The sequence below is a fragment of the Falco cherrug genome, chromosome 1, assembly GCF_023634085.1.
Source record: "Falco cherrug isolate bFalChe1 chromosome 1, bFalChe1.pri, whole genome shotgun sequence".
Taxonomy (NCBI): Eukaryota; Metazoa; Chordata; class Aves; order Falconiformes; family Falconidae; genus Falco; species Falco cherrug.
Window position 1 is genome coordinate 103898421 of NC_073697.1, and position 15287 is coordinate 103913707.

The following is a 15287-nucleotide window of genomic DNA, read 5'->3' on the forward strand; positions in this document are numbered from 1 at the left end:
ATGCCTTGAGTGTGGAGGGAAAAAACCAAGGAGCTTGCAAGGGTAATTCTTGTCTCATTGCTAATAGATGCAGATCCAATACAAGCCCTGATTTTCCGGAGGGTTGTGCATATGTGTGCGTGGTTTAATTTAAACAGCTTGGCATTTCACAAAATAGATACCAAAATTGATTCTGCCTACTTCAGGCTAAACATGTGAAAATGCTGACTGACAGAACCACCTAAGGGTAATAAATCTGCCAAGTGTTTTGTTAAACAGCTATTCAGTTTGAAATGTATCCCGGTATTCTGGAATAACAATGGGCTACTGTAATGTATGGCGCATTAATTATATAGTTGACAAGAAAATTACCCTTCAAGCCAAGATTACTAAAAACTTTACTAGGCTTTTTTTCACCCTCTCCTGTTAAATACAGTGCTCAATGTAGCCCTCCCAGAGGTTTTGCCCACCTCCTCCTGCACAGTTAACCAGCATGGCAATAAAGTTCCAGGGAGATTTGCACTGATGTTTCACCGAGAACATCGGTTGCTTCTCCAAATTTTATTATAGCTTCTAAATGCTAAATGATGAATATAAACATTAAAAATGGCCTCCGCTTTCCTCAGTAGAAGTTTTTTCTGATAAGCAGAATAAAATGTTGATTCAATTTGTGACTGTATTTATATCCCACAACAGGAACGCTTGCAGATCTCTGACAATCTGTCTGGAAAAAAAAAAACCACATCAGTTTTCAAATGCTGGCTCACATGTTGCTGAAACAGGAAGAACTCTAGTCCTGGAGGCAATGCAGAGATGCTGCAAATTAGTATAAGAATACAACAGAAATATAAATGCACTGTTACAAATGGAACGTAATTTGTTGTTTTCTAGGCAAATACTTCTCTCCGATCCCTCTGACAGTTCTTGAAACTTTTGCAGTTCAGGGCTAACTCTGGACGCCCCCCATGGAGCAGTTGCAACGGTGCTTCTGCATATAGACACCTCACCTGTGTGCTGCCACATGTATCTACAAGCAGCTAAGCCGTTTTAGAAACATCTTCCCTAACAGCATCCTGGCTACAGGATGTAGAAACAGACACAGATTCAAAGGTCACAAAGGGTTTTGTTCTGTCATCATTTCTTCTAGTGTGTACTTTCATTTGGAAATTGTGGGATGTGAAAAATTCTGCGTACAAGATTTAAACTCTGCATCAAAGATGACTAATTCTTAATTTTACTATAGTACCTTTCTAAATGCAATTACCAGTTACACATCTGCTTTTTCAAGTTAGAAGCTCTCTTAACACACAGCACAATTCTCTAGTGAGAGTTTTCAGCATTCATGCACTGTTGCTGATATGGAAAAGCATTTCTAGTGTTGCCAAGACAGAAGTGCTTACTAGCAAAGAAATGTTCCAAAATTGTACTGAAATACACTCTACAGAGTTGACAACAACGTGTTACGACTAAAGAAAATATTACATGTGCTGTAAGTTGAATTAAAATTCCAAATCTCTTATAAGCATAAAACTGAACACTCTATTTCCTATAATTTGAGGTACAAGCATGACTTATAATCAAACACATCTGAAAAATGACACCACGGAGATTTGCCACCCTGAGGAACAGTCTGTAAGGATGCATGTTTTTAGCATAATGCCATGCTTCCCTTTAACTGGGTACAGAGAAATGTTTCAGATTTAAAGCATAATTTTAAGAAGTTATATCTTTTATAGTCTGCTTTACTGTAGGTTCTGTAAACTCACTATTAAAATAAATGAACAGGCATCATGGATTAAAAGACCACTACAGTTTCAACTGTTATAAACACCACTGTACCAAATCACATTACCTTGTAATTTATTCTAATGTAGTATGTATTTCCCGTTAAAGCCAATTTCTATTCCTCAGGCATATGACTAAATGCCTTTCTGATTAACCTCTCTGATCAGCCCACGTAGCTCAGGCAAAATCTTTCCATTTACCTCAATGAGCTGTTTATTATTCTCCTCTCCAGAAGTTGTGATGAGCTTGGTACCATGACAGTGTTTTCCTTCAAGGAAAGCTTCAGGTGAAACAATGGTGTGGACAAGATGCTTAAAGAAAGCAAATCGAAATAATGTACCGCGCTCTCACGATGACCAAGACGGGCTGTGGCACCAAAGGGAGATTCCTGAAGAGTAAGGTCAGTTCGTTAATATCGATAGATGTACTCTTTCAGGGCTGCTGTGAACAATCTGATGTGGGGCCAAGTTACAGCCTAGTTCTAAACGTCTCTGACCTCGAGGTGAGCACAGCCTGGATGTTACAGCTCGAGTCCTGTTCCTGTTTGCTCCAGCAGAAGTCAAGTCTGTCTGGTTTCAGTCAAACTGGCAAGCAGCTTCAGGTTCTTGTGTGTATCCCTGCACAATGACAGAAGGAAATGTTACAGAATTCCCCAAATGAAAGCACACTGCGCAGAAAGCCAGTTTAGGATGAGGTCTGGTTGATGGGTGGGAAGTTCAAGAAGAGATGGAAAGCAAAGGATGTGTTATGGTAATAAAACGGCACAGAGAGAAAGGAGCATTTGTCCGGGATAAATCAGTACCTGCCAAACGACGAAATATGAAACTTGAAGCCTCTCATGGCCAATGTTTTGAAGCCTCTTCCTGCCCATCCCCCACACACCCCCAATCAAAAGTACATATACACAGGCTGCAGCAGAATTTCCACAATGTAGCCCCACTTCATCAGAGCTCTCAGCTGACCTTGACGCTGAAGAGTTCTAAGTCAAGGGTCTATGCTGGTTTAAATGTATTCCCACCACCTGTAGACTTCTTTATCCCCAAAGACAGGTATTACTCACTTTAGAGAAGAGATTATGTTTCTCTTAGTCCCTGTAACATCACCTCAACATTTAATAATGCATCAAGAAAATCAACAGAGAATGGACCGAACCAAACCTACAGGCCTGAAGTCTTCCTCGCAATTTTGAGCTTACCACCACCACCCTGAGGACTACCTTCCACAGAAATCAGAGACAGTCACGCTACATCCTCAAACTTGTCAAATTTCACCTGAAAATCAGGTACATTGTTTTTGCCATCCCATCACTATGATTATCTGACTCAGTAACACAAACCAAAGCACTTGCTTCGCATCTTCATCCAACCCACAGCTTTGGCGATTCGAGCCTTGACTTCAGATTTCAGTAGCAGCCAATGCCCAACTCCCTGAAGCTGCTCAAGTGTTCAGTTACACCCACAGCCAAAACCGCACAGCTTAACCGTGTCTAGCTGTGGCTGCCCAAGGATGCTCTAGTGCTAACTTCAGCTTAAAGAGTCGTTATTATCACAGATCTCTTCCTCAAGTAATCTTTTATTCTTCTGTTCAAACAAGATAAAGAGATTAAGGGTCTAAGTCTCTCTTTAGATGGCATGATTTTCAAATCTTTCCTGTAACCCTTTCCCAAATCCTTTCCAATTTGTCAACATCCTTTCTGAAGTTCACACATGAAAATTGGACACACATTTCTAATAGTCAAGTAAAAACACTCTGAAGCTAATTACAGCAGTTCTATTTAGCAGTTTTCCATTTTACAGCAGTGCTCTCACCACTCGTTGCCTTTGGGCTGCACACACTCTGTTGGTCTACGCTTCATTTGAACTGGGCTTTCTTTGGTGGGAAGAAACAAAATGTAAATGCTTGCTTTCTTTCAAACACCGTTTAAATTGTGCTTGTAGTAGATCCTACACAATTCCATGACACCGGTTCCAAAATGAAGCATACTTAAGATTTTTGTACTGGGGGCAGGAGGAACACGGGGAGACACCAACACTAAAAAATAAAATAAATAAATCTTCCTTATTTCAGAGAAGAAATGAATGCCATGTGGCCCATTACAACCCAGACCACAGATGGCAGAGCTTTGCAACTGGCAAAACTCTCCATGAACTCTGTGCTCAGGAGCAGAGGATGCTGCCTATGTTGAAGAGGAATCTTGGCTGTGATGACTTTGAAGACATCAGGTTACAAAATGGAAAATCCATTCCCAATAGGCAGTACCGTTCCAGTTGGCCATCACAGTGCACAACTTCCAGGGATTACTGGCAACTTTTGTAGGCAACTGTGCAGCTCTGAAACATCTGGCCGTACTTCACAGGGCGATCACATACATCCCAGGCCCCGCTTCATAGTTCTGTAAGAGCAGCACTGGTTCCTGACAAATACTGCTGAGTCTCCAGGGCTGCATGATACTGTCCCAAATCAGAAATGCCACAGCAATCGAATCACAAGAGGCGTTTGTGCCAGGAACCACATAGTTCTTTTTCTCTCCCACAAAGTACAGTTTCTAGATGTCTTCCATGAGAATGCCCCCTGCACTGTCACTGCCAGAAACAACCAGACTCACTGTGACTAAACACAACTCAGGCCAGTCTTGCAGGCTGTATTTTCATGAGCTTGAAATGCTTTAATTGCATTAAATACTTAACTCCACTTACTATGATGTTAAAAGAGCTGCCAAACCCACAATGCAAAGCTTGCAGAAGGAGAGAAAGCACGAGCAGAGATTAAAACCAAGCAATAACTTTGAAGAGACGTAGCAATCGATGACAGCAGGAGATTCCAGGTACTCATTGTAAGTCAAGCATTAATGAAATAATAAAAATATCTACATTCTCCCCTGACTTAGACATAGTCATTTTCATACTCTCCCACTGAAGACAGTAAAACAACTTTAAAAGAAATGAAAAAAACCCAACAACTTTCCTACATCTACATGAGTGCAACAGTGAAAAACAATGAAAGCAGCCTGGCATTTTTATAAGACAGTTCAAATAAAAATTAATGGCACATGTAATAATAATTCCAAGCGTATTTTGTTTCCATTTATATCCAACTAAGAGACAATTTTTGGTGCATTTGATTTTATAGCTCTGTGTATATGCAGCAAAGTAACAATTCTGCACATGGGAAAATAAATAAGTGGCTATATGACTGGTTGACAGCAAGATTTGTAGAGCTAATTAGTTCAATGAATAGGAAAGGCACTCAAAACCAACAGCTCATCAAATAGTTCTTCATACAAGAGATATCTGTCACCCTGCCTAGGCTGAATAAATATTTTTACTGTCTTCCAGAGATCAATGCCAACAGAAGCAAATAAAAGCAACAAAACAAACCAGAAATAATAATAATAAAAAAACCCCAACAAAATCCCAGCACAAAAACCTGTACGGTGACCCAGGCTGCCCTCGCCAACGGCAGCTCAGTGGGATAAGAGGCTGCTGGAAATGCCAAGGCCAAACCCGGTGAGGGGCAGCCCCAGCTACCCACCACCCCAGTTCTGTAATAAACATGAACGCTGCTCTCAGTTCCAGCCTGGGGCTGGAGGTCGTTCAGAGGGCGTTCAGTGTGGGTCACCCCACACTGGTATTAAAGCCCTGAACAAAATGAACACAACAACGGGTAGGAAACGAGACTTAGCTCAGCCCCTCTGCTCTTGGTCTGTGTCCTGAGGACTCAAACCATGGCACAGCCTGCTGGATCTGCTCTAACTGCGGATGTCTTTGTAGGAGGCTCTGGGTGCATCTCAGCATCCAGACATGCATAGAACTACAAAAGCTGCCACCGTGCAGCTTGCTTATCCACCCACAAGCGTGCAGCTGCGACTGCAGGACACAGTACAATCTGGTGCAATTCAAGCCCCACTTCCAGCCGGCCACAACTGCTGGCAGCCCAGGGGGGCTGGTGGAGCCGAGCAGCAAGCACCTCAGCACCAGGAACCCAGGGACACCCGCAGAGCACCCCAGGCACCCGTCTGCAAGACCTGTTTCAAGGCTCAGGGTCTTGAAGCAAAGTGTAGCACTGAACAGATTTCGACCGGCGATGAATTACCTGTATTTTTCAGTGCTGCTCCTACTGCTGTTAGACAGCTGAGAGGAGGTGGTTCCTTAAAGGGGTTAGAAAAACTTACCTTAAAAATCTGCACTCCTACAACCTCGGCAGCTGCCACTGAAATCAAACTGCAAATACACAATGCAAAAAACTCCTGAAATTGCTCCCGGGCTCACTGAACCTGCTGTGCTGTTCCAGCAGTGGGGGGAGGGCAGCAGCGGGAGGGCTGCCCCCCGTGTGCCACCCCCAGTCAGCCCCCAGTAGCTCCAATTCGTACACCCCAATCTATGTCAGATCCCACCGGAGGGGAAAAAGGCAGTATTTACCTCTCTGTTTGCAGATGTTCTCAGGCACCACCACGTACCTCGGCCTCAGCACTCATTGCTGTTACGGAGGCAGGAGGCTCTGCCTCAAACCCCCCGAGGCAGCTGCCACGCACCCTGCAACGCGGCCATAGGGCATAGCCCGTCACACAGGGCACGAACCGCACGGAGCCCTGTTGAGCATTCAGCCCTTCCTTACGTGGGTCCCTGTTACTGACCTATTGTGTTGAAAATTATGATTAATTAGGAAGACAGAACACACCGCCAAAGCACACTCAGCCTCGGCAAAATGGCAACACCTTTTGTAGACATTTTTCAACTGAGAGTTTTCCGTGAGAGTTAGCTACAAAGTGTTGTTTCATCAAACAGAAACAGGTTTAAGCAAGTGCTTTTGTGTCAGGGGACCCAATGGGGCAATGTACTGCAGATTAAGGAAACAATCATGTTTTGAATTAATAACAGATTAAATGATAAAAATCAACAGTGTTCTAGGAAGGATGCTGATAACACTGTACTTCACCAGGGTTTTTAAAACCCACATATATCACCTGATTCAATCCCCTTCTCTAGAAAATTAGATTCTCAGGGACAGTTTTATTCCCTCGGAAGAATTTGTATGAAACACATAATTATGAGAGACAAACCAGGTTACAAGAAACCATTCTGCCCAGAACAGTTAGTTACAGCTAGCAAAATAAACAAAAAGTACTTGTCTATCTGTATCTCATACTTCTTGATGCAGAAAATAGCACACCAAGTTAATAACAAATACAAAAAAAAAAAAAAAAGAGGAAAAATAAAGCAGCAATGAGCATGCACCGAAGGCAGCTTGCTGAAGCCAAAATCAAGGACCCTACATCTGTCCTCCTCCCATCAGCAAGTGCTGAGCCATACAGAGGAGGAAAAATACACAGTTTGGAAGCAGCTGATGGGACGGAATCACTCACACAAACACCAAGAGACAAGCTCCCTCAAAAAGGACCGTGACAGCTACTTTACATCTGGCCATAAATGAGCCTGCCCCATCTCTAGCAGCTCCTGCCAGCTAGGATCAGCAGAACTGTCCCTGTTACAGAGAAATGTTATAATGTTAAATAGCCCAAAGTTATTCATGGCTTATACATTTGTATTATTGACATTCAAGTAAACCACAAGCTCCTCTGGCAAGCAATACTGCTAATTGATTTGAAATTGTGATATACCTATTATTCAATCAACCCAGTTTTGCAAACTAAATTGATATCTGAAACCATTCCAAGAGATATAATGAAATTGTAGCAGCTACATATTTAAAAGAGGAGAAAAAGTAAACAATCTGTTTGCTTAAGTATAGTAATACAAAATATATCCTTGCCATCTCTTTTGATTTTGCCACTTACTACTTTGAAGAACTACACAGAAGAAAAATGCTCAGGCTTTCATCGTACTCCCCAAATCTTAGTCCTCTCTTTTACAGCAAAGCATTACAATTCTATCCATCTTTTTATGCCTATAATCCAGAGTTTCAAGCACACCCTTGGATATAAAGAGCATCTGAGACACACACATTGGCCTTGTCTTCCAAGCATTTAAAATGATGACACCCATTTCAGTATTCCAGTTCTTCTAAAACTGAGGCACAGTAGCGAATGAAAGGAGAACTCAGGAAACTCACATCTGAACATTCATGTGTGACTTCATGTTTTTAGCACCACTTTGCCAAATCTTCCCAAGCTTCTTCAATAACAAAGCAGTGCAACAGGCACGTTTCCACCAAGCTATTGAGCCCGACTCTTAAAATGGTACAAAAAAAGGTGAATCATAGTTTCTATTTCACTTTCCTAGTGCTGACACTGCCCCCACTGAGTCCAATAACTTTTCTCAGGTTGACTAAGACAGGCGGCCAGCGTGAAGAAAGCCCACATTCACAAACTAATATCATTCATGACAAATTGTTTCTACCATGCTCACCACCTCATATTGAATTCTTCTTGTGTGTGAAAAGGTAGGCCATGGCCAGCGCTGCAACTGTAATTAAGGTTCACTGAGTTGCTATTTCCATTATCAAGCCCAATTTCCAAGATTTAATAAGTCAGCAGTTCCAATTGCACCAGGCTGAAATCTGACATTCAAGTTATCAGCAGAGACACAGTTTGTGCTTTATCTGTTTATCAACAGCACAATTTAAATCCACTCGGCTGTTGCTGAATCAGAGATCTAAAACATGTGGCCTGCATCTTCCTCTTTATTTGTTTAGGACTTATCCTCCGAACACCAAATTTCCCTCTGGCGAAAGCAAGCACTGGTGCGTTTCAGTGAAGGCATTAGAAATGCCTCCTGTCCAACAAACTTGGGGCTTATTCCCATTGCTCCCTGTTACTCCCATTGCTCCCTGTTTATTCACACAGTCTCCAAGGAACAGAACAAATTGTTTACTTAGTTTTGACGCAAGCATGCCAAAATTAAGCAAGCTGTTAATTCAGGGTGCATGGTGTTCATGACCTGATTGCATTAAGAGCCTACAACAGGCTGATAAGACATGTAGGACTTCCCAGGGAGCTCACGGGGTACGCTGACTGGGAAGGTCCCTGTGCACCCCTTATGCCAGCTCAGGGCTGGGTCCCAGAGCGAGAGGCAGCATCAGCAGCCTCGGTCACCTCCTCTCCCCCCACACCAAGGACTTAGCTCACTTGCCAAGCCAGCATCAGCTCGGCCCTGCTGCCCTGGCACCAGAGAGGGGCACGGAGCTGCGCCACAGACACATGCCTACACTGCAAACCTTTGAGCTGGTACAACCTGATGGAACTCACTCCAGGTAGGTGGGGAAACTGGGTACCGCTCTCCTCGAAATTAATAATCCCCCTGCAAACTCTGCAGTCTCCTCTGGGGTGCAAAGGCTAAGTTTGCATCTAGTCTTCCAGGGAACAGCATACTTACAACAAACACAGCCAGCTTTTTAGTGCTTTTCCCCATAATCTCTGAGTTAGGACACAATTACATTCTGAGTAAGAAAAAGCCTAACTTCTAAGTTTGGCATGTTACATGCATAAAATCAGGTAAAATTGCTAAACATAATACATACACATGCAAAAATGGAAAAGACATCTGCAAGTAGATAACACTTGGTATTCCAGGTAGCAATCTCTTCTTTGGACACAAAATATGGCAGTATCCCACAGCAGAAAGGTTATCACACATGTCAGAGTCAAACTATAAATGAGGAGCTAGCCAGTCTGATTTACCATGCTTGGTTTTAGCTTCAAAGTCTGTTCTTGGTACAGAGAGGGAATTAATTTCATGCTGCAGTACAAGTAACTGAAATGAAACACCAAGGGAAATATCTCCTAATTTCTGTCACCAAAACTATTCATATAGAATATAGAGAAAAAATAAAGGAAAACCTAATGTATTTTTTTGCATCATAAAGCAACACTCAATTTTATTTCCCAGGAACTGGAATTTTCAAAGCTGTGTATGTAGGTCAGGTATGCAAGCCCCACAGAAATGCAACAGCTTCACTAGGTTATTTCTGAAACACTTAGTCTGAAAGAACACAGATATGGAAAAATTCTTAGATAGTTAAAGTCAACACAGGCCTTTCCACAAGGGATGAAACACCAGCTGAGAGCTGACAGCTTTCATCTTTTCAGGTGTCAGAGTTTTGGCCTCTACAAAAAGGTGAAGTACAGAATCCCCCTGCACAAAAGAGAAAATGAATTCATTTCTCAGTCACGATAATGAAACCTGTAACCCTGAAAATGCTCCTTTCTCTGCTAGTCCAAACATTCAACGACTCCATCTTGTCTCAATGGCATCTTGGTGGCAGAAGAGGCAGGCACTCACAATGCAGTCCATGTCTAGCCCCAGAAGCGAGTGGGCTTGGGATATCTTGATAAAACATCCAGGTGTTGCTTTATACAGTTTTGTGTACATTGCTTTATAGAAAAAGGGCAACTGCCATGTAACTGCAACTGAACCTTTCTGCACTGGAGCAGCTGGGTGTAAATCAGGAGTAAAGCTACGCCTGTGTAAATGAGTGATGTTGTAAAAGGCAGCAGCGTGTGTCTTGTACAGGAGTGAAATGGAGGCAAGTCTGATGTACACGTTTAAGAAAGGCAACTGCAGCAATTACTCTGCATTTCTGTCAGGAAGTCAGCATAAAAAGTATACAACGCCACATGCCAACAGAGATGTTGCTTAGATCCTGTTTCACGTGTGGCAGTGGAAGAAAGAAAAAAATGGATCACAACACTGCACCCTGTATCTTTCTACAGCTTGCTTACAGAGGTAAAATTCACTATTTGGGAGTAAGTTCCTTTGCCTAATGCTATTTTGGTTTTAAGATTATTTCAGTCTGGAGTAACTCCCCTGAACTGTTGCAGCTGAAAGTATCCACAAGGGATTAAAGAAAGACTTCTGCAATATGAAGAAGAGTGAAAGATGATTAGCAAAACATTTCAAGAAGAAAAAAGTCCAGCCTTAGTAATAACAATCTTAATATGGTAACAACAGTAACACTGCTGGTATAAGCAGCATGTAAGTCTGTCATCTACTTATAATGTGACTTTCAATCTTCAATTTTTCTTCCATACTAGTGAGAATCCAGGGCATCTTCTCTCAAGCCAATCTAATTGTAACAGTAAAAAAGAGAATGAAATACTCAAATTTTGGGATTTTGTTCTCCTGCCTGCATTATGACACCTTCTTTTGTTTTAGTTGTGATTGTGAAAGCTAACAATGATGAAGCACATCAGAACCGAGAAGATGAGCACATATAACTTGCTAAACTATCTTCAATGTGTTATGTAATGTTCAATATTGATTTTGATTCAACTAGACTTCTATTAGAGTTATCTGTTCTAGCCAGCTGCCAAATATACCTGCTCAGTAATGTGTCCAAATTCATTAACAGTTTTGTTTTAATAATATTTCATTTTAAAGTTTAATTTTATCCACACATTAGCTTCATATTACTTATGCAAATAAAAGCTTTATGGCTATATTAGCAATAATTCATTATCATTCCCTACTGGCTTAGTGAAGGAATTTGTAACTTTGGAGTACATCCAGAGCTTTTAATTGAAGATACTAAGGGAAGCCTACATTTAGTTATAATCATTTGCATATACAAATTAAATATGATTAGCATAAGTCTCTCAGACTCTTTCCAGGCTCAAAGATAGATTGTCTAGGATTGGCTTTTTCCTTGAGTCCCGTCTGAAGGATAATGTATTAAGGTGGAATCCAATCCTGGGGAAAGGAGGCTGTGGCTGTTGAAGCTGGGACCTGAGACAAGAACGATCTGTTTATTGGAAGTTACTTCCCGCACTGCTCCACCTTCACTGTTAGGGCAGAGGTAACGCTCGTCCCTTCCTGTCTACTCATCTCCTGAACAGAGGGTGAGAGGAAAGCGGTGGCTCTGCCCAGCGCGATTTCCCCGCCGGGGACCCAGCCCAGGTAACAAGCAGTAGCAGGGAAGGAAGAAAATATCCAGGCTGTCTGTTCAGGTTGCAAAACCAGGTATGTTTTAGTTGCTGGGACAGAGGGGGTATGTTTTGGTGCAACTTTACTCTTTTCTGTTGCTTTACATCTTCACACCTAGCCCCAGGCAGGGAACATATAATGACTAAATATATAAAATACTGCAAATATATGGAATTGATCACAGTTAATTACCTTTTAGGTATTGCCACAGAAGTCCTACAGGGCTGGTTCTTCTAAGTTCCAGTGTTTCTATCTCCACTTCAAAGGTGAACGACTGGACCCTAAATTACTGGACCTCAAAGACTTGTTAGGAAAATCTTATTGAGGATACTCCTTTCTTTGTGCTCTAAACGAGCTCTTGTTGGATTAAGAACTGACTCATGTTTACTTTATTATGTCCCAAGTCACATAAGGACTGTGGGTATCTTCCCCATCTCCTACAGAAGATGTTTTAATTAGCCAATTATATTAATAAAAAGCAATCTAATTTCTAGGCCAAACAATAGCACGGCACAGATATTAAAATCAAATTAGCAAGACATACCAGTGTTTTCCTTTAGCATGCAAAAACGACCTCCTGCACAGATAATTAGCATTATGTCTGTGTGGTGATCTGTAGCAATGAAAAAACACAAACAGTGGTGAGTAATGAACACGATAACAGGTATAGGAATTTCCCTCTACTGTCTCTCTCCAGCTTTTGCCCTTTTAATTTCATTTATTAGTAAGCGTCGTGTGTCCTTTAAATATATATTTTAGAAAACAAACAGCAGTATTTGCAAACAAGTAGCAACGCTGCTTCCAGGAGGCAAGAGCTACACGGGATTCCAGGAGATTCAGTTCCTGGCTCCCCACAGGCTTCCCGTGTGACACCGGCGAGGCCACACGGTTTCTCTGCACCTCCGTTGCATGAGGACAAACATTTTCCCACCTCGTTCCTCCCTCCATTTCAAGCAAGTGTTGAGACAGAAGGTGCCTCGATGTGTACTGGTGTACAAGCCAGAGCAGTTAACCCCCAGGCACCTGCAGCTTAGTATGGTGAGGCACAACTGTAATGAGTTTTCTGAGAAAAAAACGCCAGCAACATAACCTTTACCTGTGGTGGGAGAAAGGAAGCTCTCCTCAGAAAACAGGCATTACAAGAAAGAAGGGGGAGAGAGGGAATAGATCTTAGAGCCTCAACTCCATACAGACTTTTCCTTTACTCACAACTACGAGTTTAAGCCGAAGCAGATAACTAAAATGCTTGATCCAGGCTGATGGGTGCTTTTGATTGCCAACTAGTGAAAGCTGAAAGGAATCTTTGAACTTGTGTCTAGAATCCACCTTCTGCAATGGAAACAGACTCCAAACTTGTTTATTTGTGAACTAAAAACCAGACATTTACAAAACAACTAGCTGCTTTGAAAATGCGTGTTTCCACCATCCCCTCAAAAGACAACAGAAGCTTGTTCTTCCCTGCCCTACAGAGCCACCTCCGCAGCATCGCGCTCCCGGGCAGCGGCTGTGCAGCAAAGCCAGCCCCTCTGAAAAGCAACGTGGATTTGTCTGAACAAGACATTTATCCTTCAAAGGCCAGGGTAGCAGCATGCCTCTCTTGGAAAAGCTAACAGATCAATTCTGCTTAACCCCTGAACTCTGAATCCTTATTACAACCTTTCACGGGTTCTGAGGTGGAAAACCACCCCTAAACAACACAGTAACAAAGTCTGCCATACAGTAAAAGGAAGAAGTGGAAGAAGGATGTTAATGTAAGAGCTGTAAGGGGCTACTGCCTGCAGAGCCCCTCGCCCTGCAGTGCGCCCTGCTGCACCAGCCTCAGCCCCAAAGGGAGGTTGGGCTCGGACTGGTCATTGCTCCCCCAACAGCATGGGACAGCCCAGAAACACCCAGGATCGGCACTGACACCCTTCTAATCTGCTCTAATACAGAATGTGATTAATCTCCCTACAAAACACATCTTAAAGATGCAGTACATCCACATATCTGAACCCAAGTTTAATCCGCTATACACTGGTGTAAGAGAGCGATTAGAGGACTGCAGGGATAATTTCTACTTCCCTGGCTGTTGCTGTATCACGTAATTCTGGCTGTATATACCGCACTGCTGAACAGAAATTCAGAGGGGATTTACAATCAAGAAGAAAGGCAAACAAAATACAAAGTATTTCAGCACTGTTCTGATGTAACTGCTGTCAACACTGCTTAGTTACTCTGCTGAAGTTAACAGAATTATACATATTTTATTTTGTCTGAAGGAGCATGAGGTCCCTTTATGATGCTTTGATCCAGAATTCCTTCCCCTTACCTCACCCAGTGTACTGCATACCTGCTGCCCTGAAAGAAACAATAGGATCATGCACTGGATTAAACCACATGTTCCACCAGCTAAACAAGAGTTGATAAAAAACTGAATTCTCTACAGGCTTTCTGGTAAAACTGCACACAGGAGTATCTATATATTTTTTGGAACTACTGACATTCAAACCTAGACCCCAGGGCTTGCTCCACTTGCTCCTGCTGAACAGTCTGTATCAATATTTTCTTAACTGGCTGTGTCCAAGGAGGGACTAACATTAGCCTCTTACGAAGACCATGGCAGTTTTCGTATTTATTAGATAGCACTTAGGTATATAATTTCTTTTGTCATTTGCTACCTACAGCAAATAAAATATTCTGAAATTACAGTTCAGTAATTCTGTAGAATTTCATGCAAGGGGCCTGCTTGCCACCTTCCCTTCAACCACGACATAATTTCTACAACCACCCCCCCAGAATCCTCCCTCATTCCACAAGGTGACCCTGCATTTTGCTGTATTTTTATTCTTGTCATCTCTGCCCCTCCTTCGACTCAAAAGGGAGTCACAGATATCTAGGCTGGGCTTAATAATCACCTAAACTAATGCTTACACACAGGAAATGCTGACAGAGCACACAGGAGGTAACGACTCCTCATTGCGTTAGCGTCCTGTTGCTGGTGTGACGGAGCACCTTTCGGCACAGCACAGATGGGCATTTCCGACACTTTGATACATGCAGATTGCCTGGCCCAGCAGCTGGAAAGCATTTGCTCAGCAATCCTCACACACATGCCCACACAAAGGCTTTGACCACCAGCGTAACTTCATTGCAGATACGTGCAGCACCTCTAGCCCTCTGTGCGAGGGGTCAGCTCAGCATAGCCACCGCTTTCCCCACAACCAGCAACAGAGGGACACGGGCAGCAGTGCCGAGCTCTGGGGATGAGCTTCCCAACAGTCCTTAAAGTGGGGACTCCAGAGGTGACCTGAGCACCACGCTGATGCTGCACTTGGCAGCATGTTGGCAGCAGGCGGCACGTTCCTGTCACCGTGGGGTAACGAGCCTGGGTGATGACCACAGTGAAGGCTGCAGCACGGGTTGCAGAAGTATGTCCACGGCACTGGGAAATGACTTGAGTCCTTGCAGCTCAGGTTTGTCTTTAGCAATCACACTTCTCACTGCAGCGTGACCAGGCCTTAACAGTGGTGAAGAGGGAAGGGAAAAATCAGTCAGGTCATCTTGGGCTTCTGCACCACAGTATGGGACTGGGATGGGCTTACAGAGACAGAGCGTACTGAGAGCACGCTGTGCAGGATCCAGTTGTGGATGCTCTGTAATCTAAGT

The 15287-nt window shown here is 42.9% G+C and overlaps 1 long non-coding RNA gene across 1 annotated transcript in view; it reads right to left on the reverse strand.

Annotated features, from left to right (window-relative positions):
* Window positions 1–15287, reverse strand: part of LOC106631224 (uncharacterized) — a 317186-nt gene that overhangs the window by 295072 nt on the left and 6827 nt on the right. Inside the window, exons 3-5 of the long non-coding RNA XR_008732814.1 lie at window positions 2261–2381; window positions 1965–2152; window positions 450–703 (exon numbers count right to left, since the gene is read on the reverse strand). This is a non-coding gene — a long non-coding RNA (uncharacterized LOC106631224). The remainder of the gene's footprint in view (window positions 1–449; window positions 704–1964; window positions 2153–2260; window positions 2382–15287) is intronic.